The sequence below is a fragment of the Malaclemys terrapin genome, chromosome 13 (assembly GCF_027887155.1).
Source record: "Malaclemys terrapin pileata isolate rMalTer1 chromosome 13, rMalTer1.hap1, whole genome shotgun sequence".
NCBI classification, from domain to species: domain Eukaryota; kingdom Metazoa; phylum Chordata; order Testudines; family Emydidae; genus Malaclemys; species Malaclemys terrapin.
In genome coordinates, this window is record NC_071517.1 from 19,433,231 (window position 1) to 19,453,871 (window position 20,641).

The 20,641-nt window shown below is 40.7% G+C and overlaps 1 protein-coding gene across 4 annotated transcripts in view; it reads left to right on the top strand.

Moving 5' to 3' along the window:
- The window catches only part of TBCD (tubulin folding cofactor D), a 256,152-nt gene that overhangs the window by 74,191 nt on the left and 161,320 nt on the right, over positions 1-20,641 (top strand). The gene's annotated exons all lie outside the window — the stretch shown is intronic.

A 20,641-nucleotide genomic window follows, 5' to 3' on the forward strand; every position in this document is an offset into this window, starting at 1 on the left:
AACAAGCACATTTCTCTGTTCCCACGGACTGTCATGTTTGTGCCACTGCGTAATGATCTACTGTATAAGTGGGGTGAAGCATGGTGTAGATATGTGTTTAGCTTATGATCTTTTAAATCCGTTTAGGTGGGACACAGATCATAATGATTAAGTGGTTGGTAAACTGTAGACAAAATTGCATGTAAAACACAGCAAGCTGCAACGAACAATATTTGGTTTTAGTTCTATAGAAACCATAGTTTTCTATGAATGCCTTTTGTATGGTCGGCTTTTTAACACACTTGCTTATTATCTTTTTTCTCTCCTTTTATTGAAATCGCTTTGTCCTTCCAGAGTCTCTTCTCTGGCGAAGGCGGGACTCAGCTAACCCCAAGCTTGCTTGCCACAGGAACCTGCCAAAGCTTGCTTATGATCGACAGCCAAATGCACAGATACTGTAAATGGAAAGGAGACTCCTCAGTAGGAAATTGATTATCACATCCACGCATTCACTCCTTTTGCAGTTTATGGTTGTTGAGCAAACCAAATTATAACCCTTTGCTAGCACTGACACTTGCTTTTAGTTAGATTTATAAATATGAAAAATTTATTACTGTGTTTACCAGAACTAAATTAGACACCTAAAAGTTAACTTTGCAAAGCTATTAATTGAGGGAATGTAGCTCTTATATTCTATCCCTTTAAAAGTCTTTATGATGATTCATACTTTCTCTGAAATAAATTCCTTAGTTTTTGAAAGTCAGAACTGGATATAGGCAGAGTCAAAGTTCATGTAAAAGAGGGCTATGAAACAGCTCTCCACATTTAGTTTAACAAATTCCTTCATTTATTTCCCCTGTGAATTCATAGTGTAGTCATGCAGTCAGCTTCAGACTGGGCACAAATTATTTTGTCTGATTTCCCCCCCCCCCCCCCCCCCCCAGCGTGAGAATCAGTTGTGGAATTTTGAAAGAGTTTCTGCTGATCTGAAAGGGAAGGGTGGGTTTTTCTCACTGGGTGTGTTACTTCAAGAAAGGAAAAACCAGAGGGAATGTTTCTGAATGAATATGAGTTTGATAATTTGCCATTGAGAGAGCTCTTTTGACAAGAGTGTTGTGTCAGGCCTCTACAACAGGAATATGGAGACCAATAGAGAATTAGTTCTGTAAATGCTGTTTCTTAGTGTGTAGGCCATATTCACTGCTGGCATAAACAGGCATAGTTCTGGGAGTTGTTTGTTTACACCAACAGTGATTTTTGCCTTCCATAGTTATTTAAAATCTATGTGCCAAATCCTGTTATCAGTCTGCACTAATGTTTCCTATGGACTAAAATTGGAATTGTGCATGTGCAAGTTAATTTCATATTAGGCAGTAAGGTGTTTGGTTCAGGTATGGGTCTGTCTTCGTTTGCACAGCATTTCACATGATAGAGTGCTGAGTCTCAGTGAGGTACTCAGGTGCTACTGCAATATAGATAAATAATAAATTTTAAGGCCCAGTGAGACAATAACGTTATGTTTGTATTACAAAAATCATACAAAACTATACTTGTCTAAAAAGGTATGATTTACTTGTACAAGTATTGCTAAGAAAAGGGACATAGTGTATCCTGTTTTGGCTTAATATGGGACGTAGGACCTTCTGCTCAAAGTAAAGGTCATTTAAAAAAAAATCTAAAACTGAAGTTTTCAAACTTTTTTTTCTAGTGGGACCCAAAATTTAATAGATGGATTGACTTGTGGATGTCTCCAGTTCTATTCACGGTTGCACAGATCACGTCCCTTCCCTTTTTTCAATTGCACAGCATCTCTGTGGCAGTTACAGTGGAGGAGTAACATTAGGAAAACGTATTTTTAGCAATTTAGCAGTTTGAAAAGGAGTACCATCAAGCTCTGCCTGCACCATTTGTCTGTAAGGACTGTTATTTCCCCCCCTCTACCCCCTTAGGTAGGTAGGAGAAGTCTTAGAAGATAGTCAGTCTGTTTGTACTCTTGAGAAAATTTTAATCACAGGGGAGTTTGTCATGTTCTAAAAACACTGTTCCTGAAAAAAGAGGTCCTTTGTTTCCTCAAATATTTGGGAGGTTTTCCTTTAGTATTCCTTTTCCCACTGTAGGAAACCTTTCTCTTGTGCTAGTGAGACTGAAATGCAACATGAACGATATACTTGCCAGTCTCCTTGTGTCTTCTCTAAAACTTGCAGCATTTGTTTGTTTTTTCCATCCCTTTTCCTTGGCATGAGAGGATACATTTTTTTTTGTCTTTCATTCGTTCCCTTAAGAGAGATGGGCCTGTTTGACTCTTGGGAAGCTGAGGTATGTTTTCCTGGATAGATTCTGATAAAATATTTGTAAGTACCTGAGAGAACTTTCCAGCTTCTGAGAGTTAAAGGAAACTTGGGAAGTTGAGGAAGTTTTTGGGTATTTTGTTAATACAGGGTGACATTTATTGAGCTGGGACAGAGAGGCAGTTAAGTTTTAGAAACTACTGATTTGTTTTGTTTTTCTGGTCCTGCTCTGGCAAGTGTGAGGGAGGCAGTGAAGTGCTGTCCTCCTGCTGCCTTGATCCAGATATAACATGGAGCCTATTAAACACTTAGCCACTCCCTAGAAATGGCTGTTGTTAGGCAGGCCGGCCCAGCTCAGCTGTGGCTGAAGTACAGCTGCAGCAGGGAACAGCTAAAAAAATTGGAGGTACTATTTGTATGTTAAAAGGGTATAAAAGACATGAAATCCAAAGCCTTAGGGAAATTCCAACTGGTAGAACCTATGTGATAGGATAGCTCCTGTATAACCTCTGCTAGGAATAATAAATTCCGGTAACACAAAGACCTAGTAAAAGCTGGTAACCAATATATATTTTATTGTATTTTGTTAATTCATTGTACTTGCAGCTTCTATCGTTATTAGATAAACCTAGCCAGTCACCTGATGGGTGACACCGCTTTAATATGACTGTTGTGCTCATCGTCTTTTGATAGTATAAACTCCAGGACTGATGTAACACTCTGGTGTTTATCACTGGGCTGTCCTTTTAGCATTGTTTTAAATAGCCTTTTATTTCTGCAGAGGTCTGTATCTATAGTTTAAGTCCTGCCCCTTCTGTAGGCCAGGAAATGATTCCTATGAATCTTAAATGGAATTTAGACCAGTGTTCCTAACAATCAAATAAGTGTTACCTAGTGGGCGTAGTTGGTTTCCTCTGACAATTGTACTGTAGCAAATAGCCTTTCTTTAAGATGCCTAAATACTAGAGTATTGGTGCTCTCTATGTAGTAAGGAAGGTAGCTAAAGATCTATGTTTAATTTATCCCTTTATTTCTGAGACTCAAAAGTGTAGTTGACTTGGTCAGAGAAAAGCTGTAGGGAATTTTTGTAACAGCCTATGATTTCCTCACCTAAAAACATGGAGGGTTTTTGGTCTGTCTTTGATATAAAGAGCTATTTTTAATACAGCAAATTGTTCACCTACATTTAATTTCCCTCACCAATTTTCTCTTATTTGATAACACCACCCTTCAAGGTCTGTGTAACAATGTCCACTACCCTGCTGATGGTTATTTTTCCCCACAGTCATTTTGGCCTTTGCCATTGTTGGGGATCCTCTGAAAGCAGGAATCTAAGTTCCCACCTCAGATGAAGCAGAGTCAAAAAGGGCGTAATAGTTTAGGCATCTTGTCCAGGGCAAAGGGAGTTGTGAATCCCCTCCCCAAACAGCTGCAAAAGAGATGACAATCTCCAGCATTAAATTTCTGCATCCTACTAAAGTTGTCTTAAAAGTATAAATATATTGAGCAGCTAGTACAGATAATGTAGAGAATCATAAAAGATAACTGTAATGTAACTCATCTGGTTGGATACTACAGATGCTTTCATTTAAGAAGGGAAATATTACCTGAAAACATAATCACATGTCCAGGAAGTCCCCGCTTTCCACTGCAGAACCTGTCGATGTAGTTAAGTGTTGACAGATCCAGTAACAATTAGCTTGCTTTGGATTACATTACCCTAGCCAATCCCAAAATAGCAGAATCTTCTTTGAATCTATTTGGTATGACTCCAGCGTTATGGTTCCTGCTGTGCCCCAAAACATGCATGGATTTTACACAATATCCTCTTAAGTATCCTCTTCCAGTTCCATATGGATAGTTATTAGTTTTAATGATTCTCCAGTAACACCTTTTGAGACATATCTTTGTTCTTCCTAACGACTTCGAGTTCCTGATTTTGGAGATATGTCTGGGCATGTTAGCTTCGCAATCTTTTATAAGCCATTTGTCCAAGCTCACTAGTTCCAACATATTCATACAGAAAATATATAAAAATTCTGAAGTTTAATACCAGACTACAAATGATATTTTCAGATGTTTATTGTGGCCTATATTGTAACTGCCTTTTTAGTATTGGAAACTAGGATGATTCTTGTGCTGGCTCCTAACATCTCCCCTGGGTAGTGAACCAGCATGGGGGAAGCAGGTTACTTTGGAAGTAGATGCTTGGGGCAGACTGTTTATAATGAGGGGTTTTAGTAGTCATTGTTTTCTTTGCGTATCAGTCCAGCAGAGAACCAAAATATGCCTTTCTTCTATTTGTGGTTGGCACTTGTGTTTTTTATTTTGCTCCAATTTCCATGTTTGCTTAGGATCGGTCGCACAAATCCATTTGCTGATATACTATCTAGTGTTTCATTTAGAATTAATTTGTACATACCTTAATTGTTCCATGTTCAGTCCTACTATACCTAAAATTGTTTTAGACACTGTCAGAATACTAAACTTGAGGGGCTAGTCTTATTAGTTATATGTGATCTATTCCAAGTACGATTCTAGGTATAGTTTATTTTGTGTTTTTCTCTTAGAAATTTGACTCCTGCTTCCTTGAAAGAAGATGTTAATAAGTTAAAAAATTTAGGTAGAATTTTTAAAGACTTTCCACTCGAGAGAGGAAATATTCCTTATGGTGTGTTTTCTTATCTGCCTTAGAAATCTGTAATAATAAAGCGCATAAATCAACAGCTAAAACATATTTAGTTGAATAAGATATTTGTCCTATTTCTGAAAAAGATTTTAAGAGTGAAATTCCTGTACTATTCTTACTAATTGATTATATTATGTTATCTATTCTAAATATTTAGGTATAGATAAACATTTCATGTTTGCAATTAGCCACATGACTTCCATTAACTTTAACTTTAGTTGTGAGGCTAAATTCTTGCACACTGAAAATTTACTCCTTCAAGCAAAATTACTAGAAGTCATTTAGGCAGATGAGGTGATTGAGGCAATGTCTTTTATTGGACCAACTTCTGTTGGTGAAAGAGACAAGCTTTTGAGCTCTCAGAGAGGTCTTCTTCAGGTCTGGTAAGGTAATCAGAGAGGCACAGCTAAATATATGGTGGAACAAATTAAGAAGTTAACTTGTTATAAGAGACCATTTGAGGAGAAGTGGGCAGTTAAGATGTCTGCAGTCATAGGATGAAGGAGGGTTAGTGGTTTACAGATTGTTGTAATGGGCCATAAATCCAGTGTTTTTACTGAATCTGTGGTTTTAATGTCTAGCAAAATTATGAATTTAAGCTCCCCGGCTTGTCTTGAAGGTGTTGTGCAGGTTTTCTTTGAGGATGAGGACTGATAGGTCAGATATGGAGTGATCATTTTGTGAAAAGTGTTCACCCAGAGGTGCTATGGTGTTTTTCATCTTTTATCATTCTTCTTTGTGAGGTCACTTGAGAGCACAGTGATTTTTTTTTTTTTTTTTTGGTCTGGTTTCACTCACATAGTTGTTATTGGGGCAGTTAGCGCACTGGAAGCGGTACACCCCATGTTGTGATAGGCATGTATAGAACCCCGGGATGTTGAAACTGTGTTGTGGGAGGTATTGATCATCATAACAGTTGGATGTATGTCTGCAGGTTTTGCGTCTGTTGTTCTGACAGAATTTGGTGCTACTTTGAGTTGGTGTAGCTGGTCTGTGGGGAGCTTGCTTCTGATGAGCATAGTGAGATTGGGGGTTGTTTGAATGCTAAAAGAGGAGGTTCAGGAATGGTTTCTTTCAGGATGTCATTTAAAATGTTAATACCAGGAATCATTGGAGAACTAGAATGAACTACTACACTGAGGATTGTAGCTCTCTTAAATGAAAAGCTTCTTACCGTACAGCATTTGGTAGGTGATGAAATCTTAATATGCGAACTTGGTTGCTGTATGATTTAACATCTCTTTGGTCTTGCTGCTGTCTTTGTAATTTTGTAGGCTTCAGCCTTTTTTTCTTTCTTTCTTTTTCTTTTTTTTAAGTTAATTGGGTGGGGATAAATACTAAACCAACAAGAGAATCCTCGTTTACTTGAATTTCCGGTTTGCTTCTGAAAGGACCTTATTAAAATTTCTCTTGATGACATTACAATATAAATTTTAAAATCCCAAGGGTTTCCTAATATGCCAGCAGTGAGATTAAAAGTGTTTATACTGAACTCTCCACAGCTTCTTGATCACTGCAAATAGTCAGAGCTATATCTAATTAGCAGCTGTAAAATTAGGGGGCTGATCTTGCTCCTATTAAAGTCAATGTTAATTTGTAATTGATTTCATGTTTGCAGGTAACTTAATTTTTGCATAGTTCACTGTATGCTCCAAGCACATTCTTACTCTTTTTTTTTTTTTTTTTAATTTAAACATACTAATTGTTAAAGTAAGATTGGAAGCAGTTGCTTCATGGAGATTAGAGGAAATGAAGCAGAGGGGAGATGAGAGGCGCAGCAGAATGACTTTGCATGGTTGAACATGAAACTGGATTGGTGTTAATTTGGCAGGATTCCAGTAAGGAAAACACTTTTGTTGTCAACCAGCCTACACATTCATACTCACTTATTCACTCGCAGAGGATGAATTTCATCTCTCTTCCTGTACTGCGTCTAACAGTGAAAGCTGCTTTTTATACAACATTTTATATGGAAAGCATTCACTTTGATGTACATAAAGAGTTGAATATGTGGTTGGCTCAGAGGCTACTGACAGTTCAGTGTAGGTGATCCAAGTTCAAAACTTGGTTTCTCACTCCCAAACTAGTGGGATCTGGGAACATTATGGATGCAGTAGAATCAGTTTCTGATATAGAAGGTGGAAGAGAATGGTTTGCATACCTCTTTAGCACTCAGTGCATAGTAGGAGGAGGGAAATAACTTACAAACGGAAGCAACTATTTTCAGGAGAGGGAGGGAGGTGGGGAAAAGGGGTAGAGGATAGAAGGAAGGAGGAGTGGAACGTGGAGGGCCGAGAGGAGAGGAACTATGAGAGATGGGGTGGGAAGCAATCAGAATAAACAGAGAGCACATAAAAGAAAAGTCCAGGGACTGAGAAGGACATTCAGCTGCTTCTGGGGAATGGCTTTTCCTCCGATGGCTTGCTCTGCCCCTGGGAGTGCCTGCTTTTACCTTTGTAATTCGATGTAGCTGGGATCAGGGGTCCAGGGGGCTTGATGTCTCTCTTGATCTCCTATAGGAGGAACCTTGGCTGACCTCATTTTTTGCCCTTGCTGTGGCTCAGGTTGCTGTTTGGAGGGAGTCTCTATAGCTTCCAGGGCTTGCTGCATCCCTGGGGCTCCTTGCTTTACTGCCTCCAAACAAGAGCATGGAATCTAATGCTGTCAGTACAGAAAAGACCAGTGTGCTGATTTAGTGGAATAAATTGACTGTACTGTTCCAGTGAATAGTAATCATGGCGTATTCTTTCTGTAAGAGGCATAGAGGTATACACTATGTAGAAGTACACTAATAAATATTTCTGAAAGATATTGAAAGAATGGTCTAGGTCCTCCGCCAGTATAAATTGGCATAGCACCATTAACTACATCAGTTTACACCAACTGAAGATCTAGGGTAGAATTATCAAAAAAACCTAAGAGACTTAGCCTGAGTCCCATTTTCAAAACATTTGGAAGCCTCAGTCTCACTGAAAGGCAATGGGACTTGTGCTTCTAAATTCCTTAGGTGCTCTTGAAAATTTTACCCTGGACCACTATTTCAGCAAAGATTTATGTAAATTAAGCAGCCTTTCAGTCCTTGCAGCCACCTTTCAGTTGTCATTTCTGTTCTATTCCCGAAATGTATGCCATATCCATCACCAATTAAATAGATACAGCTTTTTATGCTGCCATCATCGCTGTGCTGAGGTTTCACTAATCTCAATGGCAGACATTTATATTTATGCAAGGTCACTATCAGACTCTGTAGCCAAGGAGAGCAGGAGCCAAGAGTGAAATAATCCAAGAGAATTATAGTTTCTGTTGATAATGGTATACTTGTCTTTACAGGCAATTGAGTTGAATGTTAAAAAAAATTCTTAAAACTGTTTCATTGAGAAGGTCTAGCACCTTCATGGTTTGGAGCAAGGACTTGAAATCTTGTTAAGGGGATTGCATTTGTGTCAGGAATGTGCCTTTTGTTGTTCCTATGTAAAAACTGCCAGAATTTGCCAAGTTAGAAGTATTAGAAAAATCAGTTTGCACATGCGCAGTAGAGGCTTTAGAGTTTGGCAGCTAAATTCCTCAAAGATTCCATCTGTACTGAGCATGTTCCATCCTGGGTCTGGAGGGCTTGAGGAAGACTTTGCCTGTCCTTGTTCCTCCTGGCAGCCAGAGGCCAATGTGGTTCAAAATGCCAAAATTGAGAACAGAGTAGTGTCTGTGGTGCTCTCAATACTGCCCCCTGTTGGTGTCCACGCAGTGTGGAGGAAAAGTATCAGAGGGGTAGCGTGTTAGTCTGGATCTGTAAAAAGCAACAGAGTCCTGGGGCACCTTTAAGACTAACAGATGTATTGGAGCATAAGCTTTCGTGGGTGAATGCCCACTTCGTCGGATGCATGCAATGAAGTGGGCATTCACCCACGAAAGCTTATGCTCCAATACATCTGTTAGTCTTAAAGGTGCCCCAGGACTCTGTTGCTTTTCAGTATGGAGGAAGAAACTGGCTGTGGGGAGTTGGGCAGACTGGGACCCAGTTGGCGGAAGTGGGTAGGTGCAGGAAGACAAATTTGACAAAGAGGTGGCGTGGAAATTGAGACTGGCTGGGCAGTGAGACTGGAACAAGGAGGCTGGGGAAAGGGAGGAAGATGACAGGGATTCAGGTGAGGATCGTGGAGGGGGACATTGCTAGTGGTTTGGCAAGAAAACTAGAACTGGGATGAGAAGCCAAGAGTGGCGGTGATGTTATGGATTGGTATTCTGTTCTTATGGAAATTGATGATATGTTCTATATATGTATTGATTCCTTTCTCTTTTCTGCCTCTAGAGTAGGTTGTTTAATAGAGTAGGGGGTTTTTTGGAAAGAGAACCCATCAGGAAGTCAGGCTACTGAGGTGTATTATTATTCTGCTTTGTGGTGTTAGTTCATTGTGAGGCTTTTGGCAGGTGTCCAGATACTTTTAATCCTTTTCATCATTAGCAGGGTGGTGAAGCACTGGAATGGGTTACTTGGGAGGTGGTGGAATAGCTATCCTTCGAGGTTTTTAAGGCCCGACTTGACAAAGCCCTGGCTGGGATGATTTAGTTGGGATTGGTCCTGCTTTGAGCAGGGGGTTGGACAAGATGACCTCCTGAGGTCTCTTCCAACCCTAATCTTCTATGATTCTATGATAAAAGAAGAAATGGAAGATTGTTTTCCTAATTAAAATAATCTAAGAACACAAGGACTTACAAAGGCTAATTACAGAAGAGTAGCTTTCCTTTAACTCTTGGAGGGATTTTAAAAATGAAATAAGGTTTCAAAAATAATACATTGAGGAAAAATTATTGGGCATTGTGATGGGATGTACAAATCCCACACTGGAGAGCAAGGGGTTAAGGAACAGCTCTGGGCTTAGGTGGCCCTGCCTAGCCACACCTGCAAAGCCTGCACATGCTGGAGGCAGTACTTTAAAAAGGAAGCAGAGAAGCTCAGAGGCAGGCAGTGGAACAGAGCAGATGGCCTCTCTGAGCTCTTAGAGGAAAGAACTACCCAGGAGCTCATTGGTTGAGACTTGACAACACAGACCTGTACAGACCTACAAAGGAAAGGCAGGTGACTGAGTGTACGGGTCAGAGACTTGATTAAGTTTCTGTGATGCTAAAGGAGACTGGAGTAGGAAGTGGTCCGGGAGGCCTGCTGCTTTCATAGCTGTAGTATTTTTAACCCTACCCCCAAACCCTGTTTCAGGACAGCACTTAAGCACATAGTTAAATGTTATCCTGAGTAAGATGCTTTCCTAAATCTGGGCCAAAAATCCAAATATTCAAAAATAACCACAGCACATAAATATTAAATGCATTCTTTTGCTGGACACTAAAGTGAAAATTTCAAACCTAGGTGACTGAAATAAATATAAGTGGCCTGATTTTCACAGATGCTGAGCATCCACAAATCCCATCAAGGACACTGAGAGCTGCATACTCGCATCTGTGAAAATCAGGCCTCTTAATTTTAAATGTGTAAATATGTGTTTAGGAGCCTAATTTTAGGTACCTTGGTTTCAAAACTTTGGTCTTAATCTTGAAACTGCTTGTGATCGCAAAATTAAAATTGCTTATGATCTAAAATGAGAGAACTTTCTTTGACATTTGAGTAATGATGATGGATATGCCCTATGTAAAATGTGGCATGTTGACTTGCTGCACAGAGTGCATGATCTTTTCAGTCCTCATTATTGTTTTAGGCTCTTAAACAAGTTAAACCCACCTAAGGATACATCCACAATATGTTTGTTTTGGGGAGTAGTATTTTTGTGCTTCAAATGTATGAATTTAATATGTTTTTTGAACAAAATTAATTCTACCTACCTATGCTTACAACTTTGTTTTATACTTTGTGATTCATTAATAATCCTGACATGCTTAGTCTTTTTAAAAGTGTATTTTACACAGTACTTTACTAGTAGTAGCCACCTAACTTTTTGTTAGAAATAATTATATATCCGTTTACTATTTCCATCTTATTTATGATCCTAAAATACTAGGAACTTTGCTTACTATTCTTACACTAATTTGGGTTATCTGAATTACATAATCCCAAGTAAAGTAAGAGAAAAAGACCTGCCCAAGGAAGTTGCACCAGCTGAATTCAAGTTATTTTTTAAAGAGTGGTTTATTTTAGGTTAGCTTAAACCAGTTCCTAACTGACTTAAGCTAAACTGAAATAAACATGGGTTAAACCAAAATAGTGTCTGTCAACACAGGGGTTTGCACAAGTTTATAATCAGTTAAACCTTTGCAAGTTTCTCATGTAGATGAGCCCTAAGGCTAAAGGAGGTTTCTTTTTGTTAATTGCACTATCCCTGTGTCTTATATACTAAACATTGCAATGAATGGAAAGCACATCAATGTGTGATAGTGAGATCTAAGTGCATTTGTGATTCTTGATGATATTTGCTATATTCCATCTGCATGCAGAACACTTTTGGAAAAATCAGTTGATTTAAAGACTGAAGCTAGAAGTATTTTTTGTTCATTTAGATTGAAATGTCTGACTTGACAAATATTGCTTGTTAGTTTCATTAATTGTAAAGTGTTTTAAGATTTTCTGTGCAAGTTGTTGTTATAAGGTATTGTTTAAAACCTGTGTTAAAAAGCAAAATATTTTTTATATTCTTGTTTCCCTCCAGTCTTTGAGAGAATATTCTAATCTATGTAAAGATGGGAGGACAGAAGTTTTCTGTTTTTCACAGGACCTGAAGAAAATGCTGTGTTGCAACCTGCAGTTATGTTGTTAGGTTAGGTAGGGTGGAGTGTAACAGGTGCTTATTAATACCTCTAGGCTATAGCTAAAGGTGACTGTATTTTCTTGAATGTTCACAGAGCTCAGCAGGTGGATACTATTTTAATAACTGGATCGAGAGTGGATTCTGTTTCCTATCTGAACAAGATGATGTACATCCAATACATAGCAATTTTACAAATTCAAAAATTGTTCATTTCAACCACGTTTGTTCAGTTATTCAAAATAAAGTAGCATGTTCCCAGTTTTCTCAAAGTATGATGAAACACACTAGCTCCTGCATTTCTAGTCCCTTCTTGTTTTTTCTTTTGGAAGTTGATTTTAGCTACAAGTTAATGAAATTCTTTTGAATTTGTGAAAATTGGAAGTAATGTAGACATACATAGCAATGTAAAAATAGAGAATATTTGACAGTTGACTGCATAACAAATTAAAATTGCATCACTGATCAAATACAAAAGCTGATTGTAAAGCACTAGAGTCTTTTACTGCTCAACACGCCAAACAAAGCTGTAGGAGAGAATGAACCTAATCTGTTTACTCTTAGAAAAAGCTTAGGCAAGATTTAATTAATTTAAAAAAGTGTGTGCCTGTGAGGAAGTATGAATAATTTCCACATAATAACAAGCTGCACAATATCAAGAATGTTGGTGAACAGTATTATGAACAAAGGGCCAGATGCTGCAAATATTCTGCCCACACTACTCTCTATTAACTTCATATGGAATCTCATGTACGTAGCAGCTATAGCACCAGTCTTTTTGAGTGGTTTCTGTGTTGCTAGAACTGTGGGTTAAAAGGTACATCAGTATACTAAGAGTAGTTTTGATATTTATGGTACTTGAATACCAAGATAAACACTCTTCATGCAAGCTTTATAATTGATTCTAAAGTTTGATCGTGAACCTGCAAATGCTTAAGGCCCTGAATAATCCTGTTGAACTAAATCAGGTGGCATATGTTACCCACAGAAATGAAAGAATTTGTAGCATTGGGTCCTAAGCACTTAAGACTATCTAGTAATGTATTTATGTAATCTTGTGGGTATTTTTGTTCCATTTCATTGTCAAAATTATATAATATGTTTTTGTTGTACTAGTTTTGACATTGTCAAAATTATATAATTTTGACAATGTCAAAACTAGTACAACAAAAACATATTAAGCAGATGTAAAGGTGTGGGGGAACAAATCATGCCAAACAACCTAATTTCCTCATTTCACAGTGTTACTGGCCTAGTGATACAGCACTTCAGAGGACAAGGTTAGAATTCAAAATGACCTTGATAAATTGGAGGATTGGTCTGAAATCAATAAAATGAATTTCAGTAAAGACAAGTGCAAAGTACTTCACAGCTACAAAATGGGGAATAACTGATAGTACTGATGAAAAGGAGCTGGGGATTATGGCAGATCACAAACTGAATACAAGTCAACAATGTGATGCAGTTACAAATAGATTAATATTCTGGGGTGTATTAATAGGGCAGTTGTACATAAGACATGGGAGGTAATTTTTCTTATCTACTTGGGACTGGTGATGCCTCAGCTGGAAGATTATGTTAGGGTTTGAGTGCCATGCTTTAGAAAAGATATCAATTAATTAAAGAGGGTCCAGAGAGAGCAACAAAAATGCAGGGCTGGATTAACTCTGTGTGGGACCAGCACCAAACATATTTGTGGGTCCCCATGGGGAATGATTGTAGAATGAAAGGGTTGGGTGGGCAGAAGGCTCAGGGCTGCGGGTCGGGAGCGAGGGGCACCAGCAGAGTGTGTGGGGGAGTCCAGGGCATGGCCTGGCTGCAGGAGGCTGCCCAGATCAGTCCCCGAAGCGAGGCAGAGGCTGGGGGTAAAAGCACAGCGGGGCATGATGATGGGGAGAATTTGTCTCTGCTGGCTGGAGTGAGGCAGGGGCTGGAGGCAAGAGCACTGTGGGGCGTGGTAGGGAGGATTGAGCCCCAATCAGAGAAAGGCAGGGGCCAGGGGCAACCATAGGTGCTGGAACTAGGCGTGCGGGGGGTGCTGCAGCACCTCCTGGCGTGAAATGGTTTCCATTATATCCAGGGTTTACAGTTAGGTTCAAAGGCTCTCAGCAGGATGGTGGGGGGAGGGGACAGGAGACTGTGGGGATCAGCTGACAGCGTGTCCCAGCCCATGGCAGCACAGAGCAGGGATCCCCGTTCTCAGCACATTGTTGCACTTGATGCCCCCCCACCTCACACCCAGGGCTGGCTCCAGCTTTTTTGCCACTTGGCGGCGAAGAAAAGGAGAGGAAAAAAAAAAAAAAAAAAGCCTGATTTGAGCGGAGCGATTGAGCTGCCGCCAAAGAGGAGGCGAAGCACTGAAGGACCCACCACCCAATTGCCCCCGCAGACCCGGACGTGCCGCCCCAACAACAGATGGGCTGCCACCCCTTTCTATTGGCCGCCCTAGGCACCTGCTTCCTTCGCTGGTGCCTGGAGCTGGCCCTGCTCACACCTGACCCACCAACAAAGGGCGAGCGGGTTGGGAAAGCTTGGGTGCACAGAGTGGCCCCACCCCCTCAGCAGCCCCATTCCTGCCCCCCACGGCCACTGCCTGCGATGGAGTTGTGACGCAGGTGGAGGAGAAGATGTTTCAGGGAGCCTGCGGGGGGGGCCCCGTCCACCCACCGCTATTCCGCTGCAAAGCTGAGCAGCAGGCAGGGGGGCTGCCGGTGACGGTCCATGGCTTTCGGGCTCACTGGGAGAACCTGAAGTGGCAGACCATCTGTCACCGGCGGCCTGGAGGAGCGTCAGCAGCTGTGGGCTCCCTCCCTCCAGTCACTGGCAGGCAGCCTGTGGGTGCTGTCCGCTGGTGACGAAGGGTGGAGAGAGGAGCCCTCAGCTGATTGGCTGAGAGGAGCGAGTGGGCGGGGAAAAGCGCAGGGCTGGAGGGACTGGAGAGGAGAAGACCAGGAGAGGAGCCAGTGCTGCAGCCGCTGGGCTGCAGTGCAAGTGAAGTGAAGCCCCGGGCTGGGCTGGCGGGGCCCCTGCTGAGTGTGGGCATGGCGTCGTACTGCAAAAATTATAAAAAGTTTAGAAAACATGACCTATGGGAAAAGGTTATTTAAAAATAAGGTGGGAAAAGGTTATTTAAAAATAAAGTGGGGGGGGAGGGAGACTGGGCGGGGGGAATCTGATGATAGTTTTCAAATATAAAAGATTGTTATAAAGAGGATAATGATCAGTTACTTTCCATGTCCGCTGAAGGTAGGACTGGAAGTAATCAGCTTAATTTGCAGCAAGGGAAATTTATGTTGGATATTAGGAAAAACTTTCTAACTATAAGGATAGTTATGCACTGGAATAGGTTGCCAAGGGAAGTTGTGGAATACCTGTCATTGGGGATGTTTAAGAATGGGTTAGACAAACACTTGTCGGGGATGGACTACGTTTACTTGGTCATGTCTAGGCGCAGGGAACTGGAGTTGATGACCTCTCGATGGCTTTTTCAGTCCTACTTTTTTATGATTCTATAATCCTGATAACTTGGTACCACAGTGAATAGGTGTCTTAGGGACCGAATGTTGTCTATGGTGTATAAAAAGTAACACTAAATTTTGGAGTTATCAGATTTTGCAGATACCGACATCTTGAATGATTAAGTACAAATTGTTGTGAACTAAATACTGTTTACAGAGTAAAATAGATAAAGTGTACTGTATTTTATACTTTCAACAAGTATAGGCCTGTGAATAATTAATTGTTAAAAATTATAGGGTTTTATCTAATAATGGAATTATGTTATGACTTTATTCCAGAATAATTACTCACTTTCAAAAACCCATGATATATCTAGAGGCTTTGAAGAGAGGACAGAATCACTGTAGGTCCTCAGACATGAGAATGCAGTACTTGGTTCATCTGCTTTGGAAGGATAACTGGCTGAATTCACCCAGGCAGGAATAAAAATAGTAACTGTGGGTTTTTTTGTATAGTGACAAATGTGTCCTCAGCTGGCTTTAGGGAGTTTACATGATAATATCAGAAGATGACTCTCATTTTCTTTTAATATACTTGAGATGTATCTTATGTCTTTCTCCGCCAGGTTAAAGAGCTCTCTACTATCAGAAATGTTTTCTTCGTGAAGCTGCTTCTAGACTTGTAACAGTCCTTTTGACAAGTTTAAATAGCGTTCCCTTTGATAAGTCCTCAATTCTTTCACTGTAAGATGGGTTTTCCAGACCTCAGATCATTCATGTACCTCTTTTCTAAACACTTTCATGTTTTTCAGCATTCTTTTTGAATTGTGAACACCAGAACTGAACACAGTATTCCAGTGAAGGTTTCACCAGTGCATTATACAAAGATAATACCACCTCCTTATTCCTGTTCAGTATTTTCTTGCTTACTCATCCTAGGAATGCATTAGCCCTTTTAACCACAGCATGGCATTGGGAGTTCATGTTCAGATGGTTATCCCCCATGACCCCTAAATCCTTTTCCGAATCACAGCTTTATAGGATATAGTCCCCCTGTAACTGGGACATGTGTTCTTGTTTCCTAGATATTTGACCTTAACTACCACTCCATCTCCCTTCTCCATAAGCTCATTGAACATGCTTTTTACAATCACTGTTTGGAATTCTTCTCTTCCAAGTCTATCCTCTCCAGTCTGATTTTTGCCCCTTTCACTCCAGTGAAACCACTCTCACCAATGTCTCTAATGACCTCTTCCTAGCCAAATCTTAGAACCATACTCAATCCTCATCTTCCTTGATCTGTCAGCTGCCTTCAACACTGTTGACCATGTTGTTGTTCTGGAAATCTTAGCTTCCCTTGGCCTCTGTGGCTCCATTGTCTTCTGATTCTCTTCCTACCTCTCTAATCACTCCTGCAGCATATCCTTTAGCAGATCATTTCCCCCCCTCCAACTTTTGGAGGGGATTCTGCATGGCTCTGTCCTTGGCCCTCTTCTTTTCTCTCTACACCTAATCTCTGGGTTTTGTCATCCATGAACACAAGTTCAGCTACCGTCTCTATACTTATGACTTACAGACCTACCTCTCTACACCAGGCCTGTCTCCTGTCTAAACTAAAATCTCAGCCTGTCTCTGTCTCCTTGTGGATGTCTAGCCATCAGCTCAACCTCAACATGGCTGAAACACAGCTCTTAATCTTTTCTCCCCAAAGCCCTCTATGATACCTCCTTTCTCGATCAGTATGGACAATGGCACAAGCCTGTCTGTCACTCAGATTCTTAAGCTGGTCACCATCTTTTCATTCAGACCTTTCTCTAGGTCCTAACATCCATTTTGTCCAGGGATGATGTCAGGCTAACGGGCCTAGTTATCCTGGTTATTTTGTTTGCTCTTTTTAAAAGATTGGCACGATGTTAGCTTTTTTTCTGGTTCCATAGAACTTCCCCAGTATTCAGAGCTATTAAAAATCAATATCAATGGTTCAGAGAGCTTTTCTGTAAAACCCTGCAGGGTTACAAAAAATTCCACATCCAATCCGCAAAAATTGTCTGAAGATATCCCCAGGTATCCACAGATTTGCAGGGCTCTACAAAAAGCTCCATAGGACACTGTGCATCAGTGACACAGGGCTGCGCCAAACTCCCGCCCCCCACTTCTCCACAGAAACCTCTTGCCCCACCGCCCGCCCAGCCTCCACCATACTACCTTCCCTGCTCTAGGCAGGGAGGCTACATCCTGGGCCCTTGTGTGCATTGCCATCTTCCCAGTGGGGGAAGGGGGGACTCAGACACCCCAGTGCAGCCGCAGTGGCTCTAACGCACTCAGTGCTTGGCTCACTGCGCAGGAGCACACAGTTGTGCTCCCTTCTGGGAGGAGTTGTCCCCATCTTGCTCAGATGTAGGAGGTAAAACTATAACTCCCAGAATGCCCAGCGGGCTATTGCAACATATCACAGCCTACTGCTGTGTGATTCAGAGAACCGAGCTGGTGTCTGAGTGCTGGGTGACAGCTGGTTCATTTGGATTAGTGCAGTGGTTCCCAAACTGTGGGGTGCTCTCCTCTATGAGGTCGTGGAGGAACGTTCAGGGAGAGGATGCTGCAGGGCCCAGTGGCCAGCCCCCATGGAGGGTGGGGAGGGAGTGCTGCCCTGACTCTGCTCCTGCTCCCACTCTACCCTCAGCCCTTGGCCCCAGCCCCAATCTTGGCTCCTGACTATGGCTCTGTTACTGGCCCCATCCCCACTTCTGGCCTGGCCTGGCAATATTCTTAGATTCTCAATTATCTCTCTCCTTTTTCTATTAAAATTATTTCTTCCAGTCAGAGCTGCTCATGATTGTTTTCAGCTTTGGGAAATTGGCCCCAAGTATCTGTATTACTAGGTGCAATTGTATTGTCTTTGCACATAATTAATGTTAACAAGTCATAATAACTTATACCTAGGCAAGCACTGATTTTTTAGTTCAGTGATCAATTCATATTTATCCATTAGAATGAGGTTGTCTTATAGAATTTCCCCAAACTGGGAACACTTTTGTGTTAGGAAGCAGTTTTGTATTAGAAAATTCTCATCTCTAATCTGTAGAAACACTAGAAATGCTATTGGCATTATAAGACTTTCAGTACGTGTTCCCCAGTTTGAAATTGCACAGTTTTTCTTTCTACATATTCTAGATAGATGATTAAGGAGCTACTTTTTCCTTTCTCTAGTCTTGTTCAGTTAAAGGGGGAGGATAGCCATAAATGTCCAAAGTAGGTGGAGTAATCAGTCTTTGCTGAAGGAAATTTGTAGTAATTTTGTAAAAGTGCCTCTGGGAGCTGTTTCAGCGTTCTTGTAGAACCAGCTAATTCCATTTTTCCATCAGTTAATACAGCATTTTTCAAATCGAGTTGGACTGCATTTTTGAAGATGGTGGTATTGCTGTTTATTTCAGAAATGGAAAAGAAAATAGCAAAATATCAACTTTGCTGTGCCATTTTCCTTTGGAGAGGGGTTGTATGCCCCATATTTCTTTTATGTAATATTTGTCATCCTATTGGACCTTGAATATTTTTCTGATTATGACTATTTTATTTATCAGGCTAAAATCCATTTTAAAAGTTGTTTTGAATACATCCCTTTCCATTTGTTGTGGCTTTAGTGTTTTCCAACAGTTAGTGATTGAAATAAACGTCATAAACTGACCTTATGTATATTGACATTCAATTTTTTTCTTCTTGTGATCTAAGGGTAATTCACTAAGGGTAAGTCTACACTACAAAATTAAGTCGACCTAAGTTATGTTGACGTACAGCCACCACAGTAATCGGTTTTACATGTCCACACTGCGCTCCTTGTGTTGGCAACAACAGTCGATGTAAGCAATGCAGTGTCTACACTGACACTGCATTGACCTAACTACATCGACATCAGTGCTACACATCTCGCGGAGGTGGAGTTAAGTCGGTGTAGTGAGCAAGTTACATTTTAGTATAGACACTTACAAAGTTAGGTCCTTTGGACCCATGTATTATGAGAAACAGTGTGGTCTGCAAATCTGATATCTCAAAGAGAGGATTAAGAGTTAAATTACTTCTGTTTCCCCACCGGCTGTTGTTTCTCCAGGCGTTATTAGTTTATTAAATTACATGCTGTCTAGAGAGAAATGTATTTAAATTTTATTACTGGACTCATTGCCAAAAGGAAGCCCTCCAGGAAACTTAGTAGATGTGACAAACTTCGACAGTATGTTACAGGAACTGTGTAAAAAACTTCATTCAAAGGCATTCTGAAGCTTCCTCATTCTTGAAAGGAGTGAAATTAGGACCTGAGCGCTGTAAATTTATTTTTAAAAGCTGTTTTTTCCCATACATAACAGAGGCAGTACGGTTTAGAAAAACATGCATCATCTCTTTCAGTTTTGTTTGTGACGGGGACCCCCACAGACTTTGGAGCTGAGGTTTTCACTTGCCCATTGTCTCGACCATATTCTCACCACTTTACTGCTTGTGACTGCAGGATCATTTGGCCAGTCTGGTTAGGTTCTGGGGTTTTCATTTGACTTTCCCTTTGGTGATTTCTGTTTTACTTTTAACTCAGTAGTTACCACTTTTCCCATGTGACTAAGAAAGCAAAGTACTTTTCTGTGGCTGTTCTGCACGAAGTATATGATTTATTTTATTCAGATTGGGAATCAAGAATAGAAGCCAGAACACTTCAGCTCCTTATAGTAAACTGACACTTCACTGTTGATAGTTTTATTTATTTATTTTATGTTATAAAACAGACCAAAAAACCCCCACATATCATAAACTCTGAGCGAATATAACCGTTATCTAAAGCCACGAATAACTATGAAGATAAGACGAGCAGCAATTTTTACTATATCCAGGAATAGTTGGTACAACCTAACCGTGTGCATCTTTCTCAAAATTATGCCTTACGTAACTTCCCCATTCACAAAGCCCTGCAACAAGATGAACTTTTAAGTGTGCCCTGAAGGTCAACAAATTCTGGCTCTTTTAGACCAAATGCTGCGGCTGTTGGGTGTGGGGTAGGGTGGTGAGCTGCAAAGTTTATTTGGAGGGGTCTTATGGAGAATACTCTGGCTGTAGTGTCCCCATTTTTATATTGAGTGAGCTCTAGCTCGAGTGCCTTCGCAATATGGCAGAGGGAGAGAGGTGGTATAATAAGTAGTCAGATCCTATGTCTTTTAAGACTTTATAGGTCAAAACAAATACTTTCTGTTCAACCTGGAAACTCACAGACCGCAGTAAATCAGGAAGCCTTGGTTTAACTTCACAGTAAGCTGCTCCAGTTAACAAGCCCCTACAGGCAACCCCATCCCATTCTGCCCCCAGAGGTAAGGAAATAATATCCTGCAGAATACTTCTGGACCATAAATAGCTTTCTGAACCCAGGTTATCTCCCTCTACCCCCAGAACACAACTCACGCTGTCAGGAATCCTCTTATTCTTCTTCGAGTGCTTGCTCATATCGATTCC